Genomic DNA, 16672 nt, shown 5'->3' on the forward strand with positions numbered 1-16672 from the left:
ACAATCCAGGGTCTGTGCTGTTAGATAAATGCCAAACTGAGCCTTTGGGTTAGGGTATTATGCAAACATGCAGGTATGGTTATAGGATTGTCTTCGTAACTTCAGGTACTTGCCACCTAATCAGTTGAATCCATAAATTGAGACATTGTGCTGGGGCCAGCAGCTTACGGCCATACCACCCTGAGCACGCCCGACCTCGTCTGATCTCGGAAGCTAAGCAGGGCTGGGCTTGGTTAGTACTTGGATGGGAGACTGCCTGGGAATACCTGGTGCTGTAAGCCTTTCATTTTCATGTCATTGAACCGCTTTTGATCCAGAGAAGGGGTGTATTAAAAGACCAAAAGCAGCTGCCCATTAATGAGGGCACATTAACGACATTGCTTTTGGCTGTTTTCCAATGTCTTGTGCTGCTAGCTGATGCCACCTACACCACACCAGGGCCTGAGTGACCGGCTGGGGCCACTTACACCACATCAGGGCCTGTGGCTCTGGCTGAGGCCACTTACACCACACCAGGGCCTGTGGCTGCTGGCTGAGGCCACTAACACCACACCAGGGCCTTAGTTGCTATTGAGGCCAATTACACCACACCAGGGTCTGTGGCTATTGCTCAGGCCACTTACACCACACCAGGGCCTGTGGCTGCTGGCTGAGGCCACTAACACCACACCAGGGCCTTAGTTGCTATTGAGGCCAATTACACCACACCAGGGTCTGTGGCTCTTGCTCAGGCCACTTACACCACACCAGGGCCTGTGGCTGCTGGCTGAGGTCACTTACACCACACAAGGGCCTGTGGCTGCTGGCTGAGGCCACCTACACCACACCAGGGCCAGTGGCTTCTGGCTGAGGCCACTTACACCACACCAGTGACTGTGGCTTCTGACTGAGGCCACTTACACCACACCAGGGCCTGTGGCTGCTGGCTGAGGCCACCTACACCACACCAGGGCCTTAGTTGCTATTGAGGCCAATTACACCACACCAGGGTCTGTGGCTCTTGCTCAGGCCACTTACACCACACCAGGGCCTGTGGCTGCTGGCTGAGGCCACTTACACCACACCAGGGCATTAGTTGCTATTGAGGCCAATTACACCACACCAGGGTCTGTTGCTCTTGCTCAGGCCACTTACACCACACCAGGGCCTGTGGCACTGGCTGAGGCCACTTACACCACACCAGGGCCTGTGGCTCTGGCTGAGGCCACTTACACCACACCAGGGCCTTAGTTGCTATTGAGGCCACTTACACCACACCAGGGCCTGTGGCTCTGGCTGAGGCCACTTACACCACACCACGGCCTTATTTGCTTCTGAGGCCACTTACACCACACCAGGGCCTGTGGCTGCTGGCTGAGGCCACTTACACCACACAAGGGCCTTTGGCTGCTGGCTGAGGCCACCTACACCACACCAGGGCCTGTGGCTGCTGGCTGAGACCACTTACACCACACCAGGGCCTGTGGCTCTTGCTCAGGCCACTTACACCACACCAGGGCCTTAGTTGCTATTGAGGCCACTTACACCACACCAGGGTTTGTGGCTGCTGGCTGTGGCCATGTACACCACACAAGGGCCTGTGGCTGCTGGCTGAGGCCACATACACCACACCAGGGCCTTAGTTGCTATTGAGGCCAATTACACCACACCAGGGCCTGTGGCACTGGCTGAGGCCACTTACACCACACCAGGGCCTGTGGCTGCTGGCTGAGGCCACTTACACCACACCAGGGCCTGTGGCTGCTGGCTGAGGCCACTTACACCACACCAGGGCCTGTGGCTGCTGGCTGAGGCCACCTACACCACACCAGGGCCTTAGTTGCTATTGAGGCCAATTACACCACACCAGGGTCTGTAGCTCTTGCTCAGGCCACTTACACCACACCAGGGCCTGTGGCTGCTGGCTGAGGCCACTTACACCACACCAGGGCCTGTGGCTGCTGGCTGAGGCCACTTACACCACACCAGGGCCTGTGGCACTGGCTGAGGCCACTTACACCACACAAGGGCCTGTGGCTGCTGGCTGAGGCCACTTACACCACACCAGTGCCTGTGGCTTCTGGCTGAGGCCACTTACACCACACCAGGGCCTGTGGCTCTTGCTCAGGCCACTCATATCACACCAGACCCTGTGCTTCTGGCCAAGGCCATCTTCACCAAACCTGGCCCAGTGCTGCTTGCTGTGGCCATGTACAAGACACAAGGCCCTGTGCTGCTGGCTGAGGCCACTTACACCACACCAGGGCCTTATTTACTTCTGAGGCCACTTACACCACACCAGGGCCTGTGGCTGCTGGCTGAGGCCACATACACAACACCAGGGCCTTAGTTGCTATTGAGGCCAATTACACCACACCAGGGCCTGTGGCACTGGCTGAGGCCACTTACACCACACCAGGGCCTGTGGCTGCTGGCTGAGGCCACTTACACCACACCAGGGCCTGTGGCTCTTGCTCAGGCCACTCATATCACACCAGACCCTGCGCTTCTGGCCGAGGCCATCTTCACCAAACCTGGCCCTGTGCTGCTTGCTGTGGCCATGTACAACACACCAGGCCCTGTGCTGGTTCCAGAGGCCATCTTCAACAATCCAGGGCCTGTGCTGTTAGATAAATGCCAAACTGAGCCTTTGGGTTAGGGTATTATGCAAACATGCAGGTATGGTTAAAGGATTGTCTTCGTAACTTCAGGTACTTGCCACCTAATCACTTGAATCCATAAATTGAGACATTGTGCTGAGGCCAGCAGCTTACGGCCATACCACCCTGAGCACCCCCGACCTCGTCTGATCTCGGAAGCTAAGCAGGGCTGGGCTTGGTTAGTACTTGGATGGGAGACTGCCTGGGAATACCTGGTACTGTAAGCCTTTCATTTTCATGTCATTGAACCGCTTTTGATCCAGAGAAGGGGTGTATTAAAAGACCAAAAGCAGCTGCCCATTAATGAGGGCACATTAACGACATTGCTTTTGGCTGTTTTCCAATGTCTTGTGCTGCTAGCTGATGCCACCTACACCACACCAGGGACTGAGTGACCGGCTGGGGCCACTTACACCACATCAGGGCCTGTGGCTGCTGGCTGAGGCCACTTACACCACACCAGGGCCTGTGGCTGCTGGCTGAGGCCACTTACACCACACCAGGGCCTGTGGCTGCTGGCTGAGGCCACCTACACCACACCAGGGCCTTAGTTGCTATTGAGGCCAATTACACCACACCAGGGTCTGTGGCTCTTGGTCAGGCCACTTACACCACACCAGGGCCTGTGGCTGCTGGCTGAGGCCACTTACACCACATCAGGGCATTAGTTGCTATTGAGGCCACTTACACCACACCAGGGCCTGTGGCTGCTGGCTGAGGCCACCTACACCACACCAGGGCATTAGTTGCTATTGAGGCCAATTACACCACACCAGGGTCTGTGGCTCTTGCTCAGGCCACTTACACCACACCAGGGCCTGTGGCACTTGCTGAGGCCACTTACACCACACCAGGGCCTGTGGCTGCTGGCTGTGGCCATATACACCACACCAGGGCCTGTGGCTGCTGGCTGAGGCCACATACACCACACCAGGGCCTTAGTTGCTATTGAGGCCAATTACACCACACCAGGGCCTGTGGCTGCTGGATGAGGCGACTTACACCACACCAGGGCCTGTGGCTGCTGGATGAGGCGACTTACACCACACCAAGGCCTGTGGCTGCTGGCTGAGGCCACTTACACCACACCAGGGCCTTAGTTGCTATTGAGGCCACTTACACCACACCAGGGCCTGTGGCTGCTGGCTGTGGCCATGTACACCACACCAGGGCCTGTGGCTGCTGGCTGAGGCCACATACACCACACCAGGGCCTTAGTTGCTATTGAGGCCAATTACACCACACCAGGGCCTGTGGCACTGGCTGAGGCCACTTACACCACACCAGGGCCTGTGGCTGCTGGCTGAGGCCACTTACACCACACCAGGGCCTGTGGCTGCTGGCTGAGGCCACTTACACCACACCAGGGCCTGTGGCTCTGGCTCAGGCCACTCATATCACACCAGACCCTGTGCTTCTGGCCGAGGCCATCTTCACCCAACCAGGCCCTGTGCTGCTAGCTGTGGCCATGTACAACACACCAGGCCCTGTGCTGGTTCCAGAGGCCATCTTCAACAATCCAGGGCCTGTGCTGTTGGATAAATGCCAAACTGAGCCTTTGGGTTAGGGTATTATGCAAACATGCAGTTATGGTTATAGGATTGTCTTCGTAACTTCAGGTACTTGCCACCTAATCACTTGAATCCATAAATTGAGACATTGTGCTGGGGCCAGCAGCTTACGGCCAGCAGCTTACGGCCATACCACCCTGAGCACGCCCGACCTCGTCTGATCTCGGAAGCTAAGCAGGGCTGGGCTTGGTTAGTACTTGGATGGGAGACTGCCTGGGAATACCTGGTGCTGTAAGCCTTTAATTTTCATGTCATTGAACTGCTTTTGATCCAGAGAAGGGGTGTATTAAAAGACCAAAAGCAGCTGCCCATTAATGAGGGCACATTAACGACACTGCTTTTGGCTGTTTTCCAATGTCTTGTGCTGCTAGCTGATGCCACCTACACCACACCAGGGCCTGAGTGACCGGCTGGGGCCACTTACACCACATCAGGGCCTGTGGCTCTGGCTGAGGCCACTTACACCACACCAGGGCCTGTGGCTGCTGGCTGAGGCCACTAACACCACACCAGGGCCTTAGTTGCTATTGAGGCCAATTACACCACACCAGGGTCTGTGGCTCTTGCTCAGGCCACTTACACCACACCAGGGCCTGTGGCTGCTGGCTGAGGCCACTTACACCACACAAGGGCCTGTGGCTGCTGGCTGAGGCCACCTACACCACACCAGGGCCAGTGGCTTCTGGCTGAGGCCACTTACACCACACCAGTGACTGTGGCTTCTGACTGAGGCCACTTACACCACACCAGGGCCTGTGGCTGCTGGCTGAGGCCACCTACACCACACCAGGGCCTTAGTTGCTATTGAGGCCAATTACACCACACCAGGGTCTGTGGCTCTTGCTCAGGCCACTTACACCACACCAGGGCCTGTGGCACTGGCTGAGGCCACTTACACCACACCAGGGCCTGTGGCTCTGGCTGAGGCCACTTACACCACACCAGGGCCTGTGGCTGCTGGCTGAGGCCACTTACACCACACCAGGGCCTTAGTTGCTATTGAGGCCAATTACACCACACCAGGGTCTGTGGCTCTTGCTCAGGCCACTTACACCACACCAGGGCCTGTGGCTGCTGGCTGAGGCCACTTACACCACACCAGGGCCTGTGGCTGCTGGCTGAGGCCACTTACACCACACAAGGGCCTGTGGCTGCTGGCTGAGGCCACCTACACCACACCAGGGCCTGTGGCTTCTGGCTGAGGCCACTTACACCACACCAGTGACTGTGGCTTCTGACTGAGGCCACTTACACCACACCAGGGCCTGTGGCTGCTGGCTGAGGCCACCTACACCACACCAGGGCCTTAGTTGCTATTGAGGCCAATTACACCACACCAGGGTCTGTGGCTCTTGCTCAGGCCACTTACACCACACCAGGGCCTGTGGCTGCTGGCTGAGGCCACTTACACCACACCAGGGCATTAGTTGCTATTGAGGCCAATTACACCACACCAGGGTCTGTGGCTCTTGCTCAGGCCACTTACACCACACCAGGGCCTGTGGCACTGGCTGAGGCCACTTACACCACACCAGGGCCTGTGGCTCTGGCTGAGGCCACTTACACCACACCAGGGCCTTACTTGCTATTGAGGCCACTTACACCACACCAGGGCCTGTGGCTCTGGCTGAGGCCACTTACACCACACCACGGCCTTATTTGCTTCTGAGGCCACTTACACCACACCAGGGCCTGTGGCTGCTGGCTGAGGCCACATACACCACACCAGGGCCTGTGGCACTGGCTGAGGCCACTTACACCACATCAGGGCCTGTGGCTGCTGGCTGAGGCCACTTACACCACACCAGGGTCTGTGGCTGCTGGCTGAGGCCACTTACACCACACCAGGGCCTGTGGCTGCTGGCTGAGGCCACCTACACCACACCAGGGCCTTAGTTGCTATTGAGGCCAAATACACCACACCAGGGTCTGTGGCTCTTGGTCAGGCCACTTACACCACACCAGGGCCTGTGGCTGCTGGCTGAGGCCACTTACACCACATCAGGGCATTAGTTGCTATTGAGGCCACTTACACCACACCAGGGCCTGTGGCTGCTGGCTGAGGCCACCTACACCACACCAGGGCATTAGTTGCTATTGAGGCCAATTACACCACACCAGGGTCTGTGGCTCTTGCACAGGCCACTTACACCACACCAGGGCCTGTGGCACTGGCTGAGGCCACTTACACCACACCAGGGCCTGTGGCTGCTGGCTGAGGCCACATACACCACACCAGGGCCTTAGTTGCTATTGAGGCCAATTACACCACACCAGGGCCTGTGGCACTGGCTGAGGCCACTTACACCACACCAGGGCCTGTGGCTGCTGGCTGAGGCCACTTACACCACACCAGGGCCTGTGGCTGCTGGCTGAGGCCACTTACACCACACCAGGGCCTGTGGCTCTGGCTCAGGCCACTCATATCACACCAGACCCTGTGCTTCTGGCCGAGGCCATCTTCACCCAACCAGGCCCTGTGCTGCTAGCTGTGGCCATGTACAACACACCAGGCCCTGTGCTGGTTCCAGAGGCCATCTTCAACAATCCAGGGCCTGTGCTGTTGGATAAATGCCAAACTGAGCCTTTGGGTTAGGGTATTATGCAAACATGCAGTTATGGTTATAGGATTGTCTTCGTAACTTCAGGTACTTGCCACCTAATCACTTGAATCCATAAATTGAGACATTGTGCTGGGGCCAGCAGCTTACGGCCATACCACCCTGAGCACGCCCGACCTCGTCTGATCTCGGAAGCTAAGCAGGGCTGGGCTTGGTTAGTACTTGGATGGGAGACTGCCTGGGAATACCTGGTGCTGTAAGCCTTTCATTTTCATGTCATTGAACTGCTTTTGATCCAGAGAAGGGGTGTATTAAAAGACCAAAAGCAGCTGCCCATTAATGAGGGCACATTAACGACACTGCTTTTGGCTGTTTTCCAATGTCTTGTGCTGCTAGCTGATGCCACCTACACCACACCAGGGCCTGAGTGACCGGCTGGGGCCACTTACACCACATCAGGGCCTATGGCTCTGGCTGAGGCCACTTACACCACACCAGGGCCTGTGGCTGCTGGATGAGGCGACTTACACCACACCAAGGCCTGTGGCTGCTGGCTGAGGCCACCTACACCACACCAGGGCCTGAGTGACCGGCTGCGGCCACTTACACCACATCAGGGCCTGTGGCTGCTGGCTGAGGCCACTTACACCACACCAGGGCCTGTGGCTGCTGGCTGAGGCCACTTACACCGCACCAGGGCATTAGTTGCTATTGAGGCCACTTACACCACACCAGGGCCTGTGGCTGCTGGCTGTGGCCACTTACACCACACCAGGGCCTGTGGCTCTGGCTGAGGCCACTTACACCACACAAGGGCCTGTGGCTGCTGGCTGAGGCCACTTACACCACACCAGGGCCTGTGGCTCTGGCTGAGGCCACTTACACCACACCAGGGCCTGTGGCTGCTGGCTGAGGCCACTTACACCACACCAGGGCCTGTGGCACTGGCTGAGGCCACTTACACCACACCAGGGCCTGTGGCTGCTGGCTGAGGCCACTTACACCACACCAGGGCCTGTGGCTGCTGGCTGAGGCCACTTACACCACACCAGGGCCTGTGGCTCTGGCTCAGGCCACTCATATCACACCAGACCCTGTGCTTCTGGCCGAGGCCATCTTCACCCAACCAGGCCCTGTGCTGCTAGCTGTGGCCATGTACAACACACCAGGCCCTGTGCTGGTTCCAGAGGCCATCTTCAACAATCCAGGGCCTGTGCTGTTGGATAAATGCCAAACTGAGCCTTTGGGTTAGGGTATTATGCAAACATGCAGTTATGGTTATAGGATTGTCTTCGTAACTTCAGGTACTTGCCACCTAATCACTTGAATCCATAAATTGAGACATTGTGCTGGGGCCAGCAGCTTACGGCCATACCACCCTGAGCACGCCCGACCTCGTCTGATCTCGGAAGCTAAGCAGGGCTGGGCTTGGTTAGTACTTGGATGGGAGACTGCCTGGGAATACCTGGTGCTGTAAGCCTTTAATTTTCATGTCATTGAACTGCTTTTGATCCAGAGAAGGGGTGTATTAAAAGACCAAAAGCAGCTGCCCATTAATGAGGGCACATTAACGACACTGCTTTTGGCTGTTTTCCAATGTCTTGTGCTGCTAGCTGATGCCACCTACACCACACCAGGGCCTGAGTGACCGGCTGGGGCCACTTACACCACATCAGGGCCTGTGGCTCTGGCTGAGGCCACTTACACCACACCAGGGCCTGTGGCTGCTGGATGAGGCGACTTACACCACACCAAGGCCTGTGGCTGCTGGCTGAGGCCACCTACACCACACCAGGGCCTGAGTGACCGGCTGCGGCCACTTACACCACATCAGGGCCTGTGGCTGCTGGCTGAGGCCACTTACACCACACCAGGGCCTGTGGCTGCTGGCTGAGGCCACTTACACCACACCAGGGCATTAGTTGCTATTGAGGCCAATTACACCACACCAGGGCCTGTGGCTCTGGCTGAGGCCACTTACACCACACCAGGGCCTGTGGCTGCTGGATGAGGCGACTTACACCACACCAAGGCCTGTGGCTGCTGGCTGAGGCCACTTACACCACACCAGGGCCTTAGTTGCTATTGAGGCCACTTACACCACACCAGGGCCTGTGGCTGCTGGCTGAGGCCACATACACCACACCACGGCCTTATTTGCTTCTGAGGCCACTTACACCACACCAGGGCCTGTGGCTGCTGGCTGAGGCCACTTACACCACACCAGGGCCTGTGGCTGCTGGCTGAGGCCACCTACACCACACCAGGGCCTTAGTTGCTATTGAGGCCAATTACACCACACCAGGGTCTGTGGCTCTTGCTCAGGCCACTTACACCACACCAGGGCCTGTGGCTGCTGGCTGAGGCCACTTACACCACACCAGGGCATTAGTTGCTATTGAGGCCAATTACACCACACCAGGGTCTGTGGCTCTTGCTCAGGCCACTTACACCACACCAGGGCCTGTGGCACTGGCTGAGGCCACTTACACCACACCAGGGCCTGTGGCTCTGGCTGAGGCCACTTACACCACACCAGGGCCTTAGTTGCTATTGAGGCCACTTACACCACACCATGGCCTGTGGCTCTGGCTGAGGCCACTTACACCACACCACGGCCTTATTTGCTTCTGAGGCCACTTACACCACACCAGGGCCTGTAGCTCTGGCTGAGGCCACTTACACCACACCAGGGCCTTAGTTGCTATTGAGGCCAATTACACCACACCAGGGCCTGTGGCTCTTGCTCAGGCCACTCATATCACACCAGGGCCTGTGCTTCTGGCCGAGGCCATCTTCACCAAACCAGGCCCTGTGCTGCTAGCTGTGGCCATGTACAACACACCAGGCCCTGTTCTGGTTCCTGAGGCCATCTTCAACAATCCAGGGCCTGTGCTGTTGGATAAATGCTAAACTGAGCCTTTGGGTTAGGGTATTATGCAAACATGCAGGTATGGTTATAGGATTGTCTTCGTAACTTCAGGTACTTGCCACCTAATTACTTGAATCCATAAATTGAGACATTGTGCTGGAGCCAGCAGCTTACGGCCATACCACCCTCAGCACCCCTGACCTCATCTGATCTCGGAAGCTAAGCAGGGCTGGGCTTGGTTAGTACTTGGATGGGAGACTTCCTTGGAATACCTGGTGCTGTAAGCCTTTCATTTTCATGTCATTGAACCGCTTTTGATCCAGAGAAGGGGTGTATTAAAAGACCAAAAGCAGCTGCCCATTAATGAGGGCACATTAACGACATTGCTTTTGGCTGTTTTCCAATGTCTTGTGCTGCTAGCTGATGCCACCTACACCACACCAGGACCTGAGTGACCGGCTGGGGCCACTTACACCACATCAGGGCCTGTGGCTCTGGCTGAGGCCACTTACACCACACCAAGGCCTGTGGCTGCTGGCTGAGGCCACCTACACCACACCAGGGCCTTAGTTGCTATTGAGGCCAATTACACCACACCAGGGCCTCTGGCACTGGCTGAGGCCACTTACACCACACCAGGGCCTGTGGCTGCTGGCTGAGGCCACTTACACCACACCAGGGCCTGTGGCTGCTGGATGAGGCGACTTACACCACACCAAGGCCTGTGGCTGCTGGCTGAGGCCACTTACACCACACCAGGGCCTTAGTTGCTATTGAGGCCAATTACACCACACCAGGGCCTGTGGCACTGGCTGAGGCCACTTACACCACACCAGGGCCTGTGGCTGCTGGCTGAGGCCACTTACACCACACCAGGGCCTGTGGCTCTTGCTCAGGCCACTTACACCACACCAGGGCCTGTGGCTGCTGGCTGAGGCCACTTACACCACACCAGGGCCTGTGGCTGCTGGCTGAGGCCACTTACACCACACCAGGGCCTGTGGCTGCTGGCTGAGGGCACTTACACCACACCAGTGCCTGTGGCTGCTGGCTGAGGCCACTTACACCACACCAGGGCATTAGTTGCTATTGAGGCCCCTTACACCACACCAGGGCCTGTGGCTGCTGGCTGAGGCCACTTACACCACACCAGGGCCTGTGGCTGCTGGCTGAGGCCACTTACACCACACCAGGGCCTGTGGCTCTGGCTGAGGCCACTTACACCACACCAGGGCCTGTGGCTGCTGGCTGAGGCCACTTACACCACACCAGGGCCTGTGGCTTCTGGCTGAGGCCACTTACACCACACCAGGGCCTGTGGCTCTTGCTAAGGCCACTTACACCACACCAGGGCCTGTGGCTGCTGGCTGAGGCCACTTACACCACACCAGGGCCTGTGGCTGCTGGCTGAGGCCACTTACACCACACCAGGGCCTGTGGCTGCTGGCTGAGGGCACTTACACCACACCAGGGCCTGTGGCTGCTGGCTGAGGCCACTTACACCACACCAGGGCCTGTGGCTGCTGGCTGAGGCCACTTACACCACACCAGGGCCTGTGGCTGCTGGCTGAGGGCACTTACACCACACCAGTGCCTGTGGCTGCTGGCTGAGGCCACCTACACCACACCAGGGCATTAGTTGCTATTGAGGCCAATTACACCACACCAGGGTCTGTGACTCTTGCTCAGGCCACTTACACCACACCAGGGCCTGTGGCACTGGCTGAGGCCACTTACACCACACCAGGGCCTGTGGCTGCTGGCTGAGGCCACTTACACCACACCAGGGCCTGTGGCTGCTGGCTGAGGTCACTTACACCACACCAGGGCCTGTGGCACTGGCTGAGGCCACTTACACCACACCAGTGCCTGTGGCTTCTGGCTGAGGCCACTTACACCACACCAGGGCCTGTGGCTGCTGGCTGAGGCCACTTACACCACACCAGGGCCTGTGGCTGCTGGCTGAGGCCACTTACACCACACCAGTGCCTGTGGCTGCTGGCTGAGGCCACTTACACCACACCAGGGCATTAGTTGCTATTGAGGCCCCTTACACCACACCAGGGCCTGTGGCACTGGCTGAGGCCACTTACACCACACCAGGGCCTGTGGCTGCTGGCTGAGGCCACTTACACCACACCAGGGCATTAGTTGCTATTGAGGCCAATTACACCACACCAGGGTCTGTGGCTCTTGCTCAGGCCACTTACACCACACCAGGGCCTGTGGCACTGGCTGAGGCCACTTACACTACACCACGGCCTGTGGCTCTGGCTGAGGCCACTTACACCACACCAGGGCCTGTGGCTGCTGGCTGAGGCCACTTACACCAGACCAGTTCCTGTGGCTGCTGGCTGAGGCCACTTACACCACACCAGGGCATTAGTTGCTATTGAGGCCCCTTACACCACACCAGGGCCTGTGGCACTGGCTGAGGCCACTTACACCACACCAGGGCATTAGTTGCTATTGAGGCCAATTACACCACACCAGGGTCTGTGGCTCTTGCTCAGGCCACTTACACCACACCAGGGCCTGTGGCACTGGCTGAGGCCACTTACACTACACCAGGGCCTGTGGCTCTGGCTGAGGCCACTTACACCACACCAGGGCCTGTGGCTGCTGGCTGAGGCCACTTACACCACACCAGGGCCTGTGGCTTCTGGCTGAGGCCACTTACACCACACCAGGGCCTGTGGCTGCTGGCTGAGGCCACTTACACCACACCAGGGCCTGTGGCTGCTGGCTGAGGCCACTTACACCACACCAGTGCCTGTGGCTTCTGGCTGAGGCCACTTACACCACACCAGGGCCTGTGGCTCTTGCTCAGGCCACTCACATCACACCAGGCCCTGCGCTTCTGGCCGAGGCCATCTTCACCAAACCAGGCCCTGTGCTGCTAGCTGTGGCCATGTACAACACACCAGGCCCTGTGCTGGTTCCTGAGGCCATCTTCAACAATCCAGGGCCTGTGCTGTTGGATAAATGCTAAACTGAGCCTTTGGGTTAGGGTATTATGCAAACATGCAGGTATGGTTATAGGATTGTCTTCGTAACTTCAGGTACTTGCCACCTAATCAGTTGAATCCATAAATTGAGACATTGTGCTGGGGCCAGCAGCTTACGGCCATACCACCCTGAGCACGCCCGACCTCGTCTGATCTCGGAAGCTAAGCAGGGCTGGGCTTGGTTAGTACTTGGATGGGAGACTGCCTGGGAATACCTGGTGCTGTAAGCCTTTCATTTTCATGTCATTGAACCGCTTTTGATCCAGAGAATGGGGTGTATTAAAAGACCAAAAGCAGCTGCCCATTAATGAGGGCACATTAACGACATTGCTTTTGGCTGTTTTCCAATGTCTTGTGCTGCTAGCTGATACCACCTACACCACACCAGGGACTGAGTGACCGGCTGGGGCCACTTACACCACATCAGGGCCTGTGGCTGCTGGCTGAGGCCACTTACACCACACTAGGGCCTGTGGCTGCTGGCTGAGGCCACCTACACCACACCAGGGCCTTAGTTGCTATTGAGGCCAATTACACCACACCAGGGTCTGTGGCTCTTGCTCAGGCCACTTACACCACACCAGGGCCTGTGGCTGCTGGCTGAGGCCACTTACACCACACCAGGGCATTAGTTGCTATTGAGGCCACTTACACCACACCAGGGCCTGTGGCACTGGCTGAGGCCACTTACACCACACCAGGGCCTGTGGCTGCTGGCTGAGGCCACTTACACCACACCAGGGCCTGTGGCTGCTGGCTGAGGCCACTTACACCACACCAGGGCATTAGTTGCTATTGAGGCCAATTACACCACACCAGGGTCTGTGGCTCTTGCTCAGGCCACTTACACCACACCAGGGCCTGTGGCTGCTGGCTGAGGCCACTTACACCACACCAGGGCATTAGTTGCTATTGAGGCCACTTACACCACACCAGGGCCTGTGGCTGCTGGCTGAGGCCACCTACACCACACCAGGGCATTAGTTGCTATTGAGGCCACTTACACCACACCAGGGCCTGTGCCTCTTGCTCAGGCCACTTACACCACACCAGGGCCTGTGGCTGCTGGCTGAGGCCACTTACACCACACCAGGGCCTGTTGCTGCTGGCTGAGGCCACTTACACCACACCAGGGCCTGTGGCTGCTGGCTGAGGGCACTTACACCACACCAGTGCCTGTGGCTGCTGGCTGAGGCCACTTACACCACACCAGGGCATTAGTTGCTATTGAGGCCCCTTACACCACACCAGGGCCTGTGGCTTCTGGCTGAGGCCACTTACACCACACCAGGGCCTGTGGCTGCTGGCTCAGGCCACTTACACCACACCAGGGCCTGTGGCTGCTGGCTGAGGCCACTTACACCACACCAGGGCCTGTGGCACTGGCTGAGGCCACTTACACCACACCAGTGCCTGTGGCTTCTGGCTGAGGCCACTTAAACCACACCAGGGCCTGTGGCTGCTGGCTCAGGCCACTTACACCACACCAGGGCCTGTGGCTGCTGGCTGAGGCCACTTACACCACACCAGGGCCTGTGGCTGCTGGCTGAGGCCACTTACACCACACCAGTGCCTGTGGCTGCTGGCTGAGGCCACTTACACCACACCAGGGCATTAGTTGCTATTGAGGCCCCTTACACCACACCAGGGCCTGTGGCTGCTGGCTGAGGCCACTCACATCACACCAGGCCCTGCGCTTCTGGCCGAGGCCATCTTCACCAAACCAGGCCCTGTGCTGCTAGCTGTGGCCATGTACAACACACCAGGTCCTGTGCTGGTTCCTCAGGCCATCTTCAACAATCCAGGGCCTGTGCTGTTAGATAAATGCTAAACTGAGCCTTTGGGTTAGGGTATTATGCAAACATGCAGGTATGGTTAAAGGATTGTCTTCGTAACTTCATTTACTTGCCACCTAATCAGTTGAATCCATAAATTGAGACATTGTGCTGGGGCCAGCAGCTTACGGCCATACCACCCTGAGCACGCCCGACCTCGTCTGATCTCGGAAGCTAAGCAGGGCTGGGCTTGGTTAGTACTTGGATGGGAGACTGCCTGGGAATACCTGGTGCTGTAAGCCTTTCATTTTCATGTCATTGAACCGCTTTTGATCCAGAGAAGGGGTGTATTAAAAGACCAAAAGCAGCTGCCCATTAATGAGGGCACATTAACGACATTGCTTTTGGCTGTTTTCCAATGTCTTGTGCTGCTAGCTGATGCCACCTACACCACACCAGGGCCTGAGTGACCGGCTGGGGCCACTTACACCACATCAGGGCCTGTGGCTGCTGGCTGAGGCCACTTACACCACACCAGGGCCTGTGGCTGCTGGCTGAGGCCACTTACACCACACCAGGGCCTGTGGCTGCTGGCTGAGGCCACCTACACCACACCAGGGCCTTAGTTGCTATTGAGGCCAATTACACCACACCAGGGTCTGTGGCTCTTGCTCAGGCCACTTACACCACACCAGGGCCTGTGGCTGCTGGCTGAGGCCACTTACACCACACCAGGGCATTAGTTGCTATTGAGGCCACTTACACCACACCAGGGCCTGTGGCTGCTGGCTGAGGCCACCTACACCACACCAGGGCATTAGTTGCTATTGAGGCCAATTACACCACACCAGGGCCTGTGGCTCTGGCTGAGGCCACTTACACCACACCAGGGCCTGTGGCTGCTGGATGAGGCGACTTACACCACACCAAGGCCTGTGGCTGCTGGCTGAGGCCACTTACACCACACCAGGGCCTTAGTTGCTATTGAGGCCACTTACACCACACCAGGGCCTGTGGCTGCTGGCTGAGGCCACATACACCACACCACGGCCTTATTTGCTTCTGAGGCCACTTACACCACACCAGGGCCTGTGGCTGCTGGCTGAGGCCACTTACACCACACCAGGGCCTGTGGCTGCTGGCTGAGGCCACCTACACCACACCAGGGCCTTAGTTGCTATTGAGGCCAATTACACCACACCAGGGTCTGTGGCTCTTGCTCAGGCCACTTACACCACACCAGGGCCTGTGGCTGCTGGCTGAGGCCACTTACACCACACCAGGGCATTAGTTGCTATTGAGGCCAATTACACCACACCAGGGTCTGTGGCTCTTGCTCAGGCCACTTACACCACACCAGGGCCTGTGGCACTGGCTGAGGCCACTTACACCACACCAGGGCCTGTGGCTCTGGCTGAGGCCACTTACACCACACCAGGGCCTTAGTTGCTATTGAGGCCACTTACACCACACCATGGCCTGTGGCTCTGGCTGAGGCCACTTACACCACACCACGGCCTTATTTGCTTCTGAGGCCACTTACACCACACCAGGGCCTGTGGCTCTGGCTGAGGCCACTTACACCACACCAGGGCCTTAGTTGCTATTGAGGCCAATTACACCACACCAGGGCCTGTGGCTCTTGCTCAGGCCACTCATATCACACCAGGGCCTGTGCTTCTGGCCGAGGCCATCTTCACCAAACCAGGCCCTGTGCTGCTAGCTGTGGCCATGTACAACACACCAGGCCCTGTTCTGGTTCCTGAGGCCATCTTCAACAATCCAGGGCCTGTGCTGTTGGATAAATGCTAAACTGAGCCTTTGGGTTAGGGTATTATGCAAACATGCAGGTATGGTTATAGGATTGTCTTCGTAACTTCAGGTACTTGCCACCTAATTACTTGAATCCATAAATTGAGACATTGTGCTGGAGCCAGCAGCTTACGGCCATACCACCCTCAGCACCCCTGACCTCATCTGATCTCGGAAGCTAAGCAGGGCTGGGCTTGGTTAGTACTTGGATGGGAGACTTCCTTGGAATACCTGGTGCTGTAAGCCTTTCATTTTCATGTCATTGAACCGCTTTTGATCCAGAGAAGGGGTGTATTAAAAGACCAAAAGCAGCTGCCCATTAATGAGGGCACATTAACGACATTGCTTTTGGCTGTTTTCCAATGTCTTGTGCTGCTAGCTGATGCCACCTACACCACACCAGGACCTGAGTGACCGGCTGGGGCCACTTACAC

At 57.5% G+C, this 16672-nt stretch overlaps 7 non-coding genes and 2 pseudogenes across 7 annotated transcripts; all 9 read left to right on the top strand.

The window, feature by feature from the left end:
• The first annotated feature begins 162 nt into the window (after positions 1 to 162).
• On the top strand, positions 163 to 281 carry LOC143417745 (5S ribosomal RNA). The gene has a single exon (XR_013097893.1). It is a non-coding gene; the product is annotated as a 5S ribosomal RNA (ribosomal RNA).
• Positions 282 to 2747: 2466 nt separating this feature from the next.
• Positions 2748 to 2866, top strand: LOC143417309 (5S ribosomal RNA). The gene has a single exon (XR_013097529.1). It is a non-coding gene; the product is annotated as a 5S ribosomal RNA (ribosomal RNA).
• A 1463-nt stretch (positions 2867 to 4329) lies between these two features.
• On the top strand, positions 4330 to 4448 carry LOC143417746 (5S ribosomal RNA). The gene has a single exon (XR_013097894.1). It is a non-coding gene; the product is annotated as a 5S ribosomal RNA (ribosomal RNA).
• Positions 4449 to 6915: 2467 nt separating this feature from the next.
• On the top strand, positions 6916 to 7034 carry LOC143417747 (5S ribosomal RNA). Its single transcript, XR_013097895.1, has one exon. It is a non-coding gene; the product is annotated as a 5S ribosomal RNA (ribosomal RNA).
• A 1098-nt stretch (positions 7035 to 8132) lies between these two features.
• Positions 8133 to 8251, top strand: LOC143417749 (5S ribosomal RNA). The gene has a single exon (XR_013097897.1). It is a non-coding gene; the product is annotated as a 5S ribosomal RNA (ribosomal RNA).
• Positions 8252 to 9811: 1560 nt separating this feature from the next.
• LOC143417524 (5S ribosomal RNA) lies at positions 9812 to 9930 on the top strand (annotated as a pseudogene).
• A 2832-nt stretch (positions 9931 to 12762) lies between these two features.
• On the top strand, positions 12763 to 12881 carry LOC143417750 (5S ribosomal RNA). The gene has a single exon (XR_013097898.1). It is a non-coding gene; the product is annotated as a 5S ribosomal RNA (ribosomal RNA).
• Positions 12882 to 14609: 1728 nt separating this feature from the next.
• LOC143417751 (5S ribosomal RNA) lies at positions 14610 to 14728 on the top strand. Its single transcript, XR_013097899.1, has one exon. It is a non-coding gene; the product is annotated as a 5S ribosomal RNA (ribosomal RNA).
• A 1637-nt stretch (positions 14729 to 16365) lies between these two features.
• On the top strand, positions 16366 to 16484 carry LOC143417525 (5S ribosomal RNA; annotated as a pseudogene).
• The last annotated feature ends 188 nt before the right edge of the window (positions 16485 to 16672 follow it).

The sequence above is a fragment of the Maylandia zebra genome, linkage group LG3 (genome assembly GCF_041146795.1).
Source record: "Maylandia zebra isolate NMK-2024a linkage group LG3, Mzebra_GT3a, whole genome shotgun sequence".
Classification (NCBI taxonomy): Eukaryota; Metazoa; Chordata; class Actinopteri; order Cichliformes; family Cichlidae; genus Maylandia; species Maylandia zebra.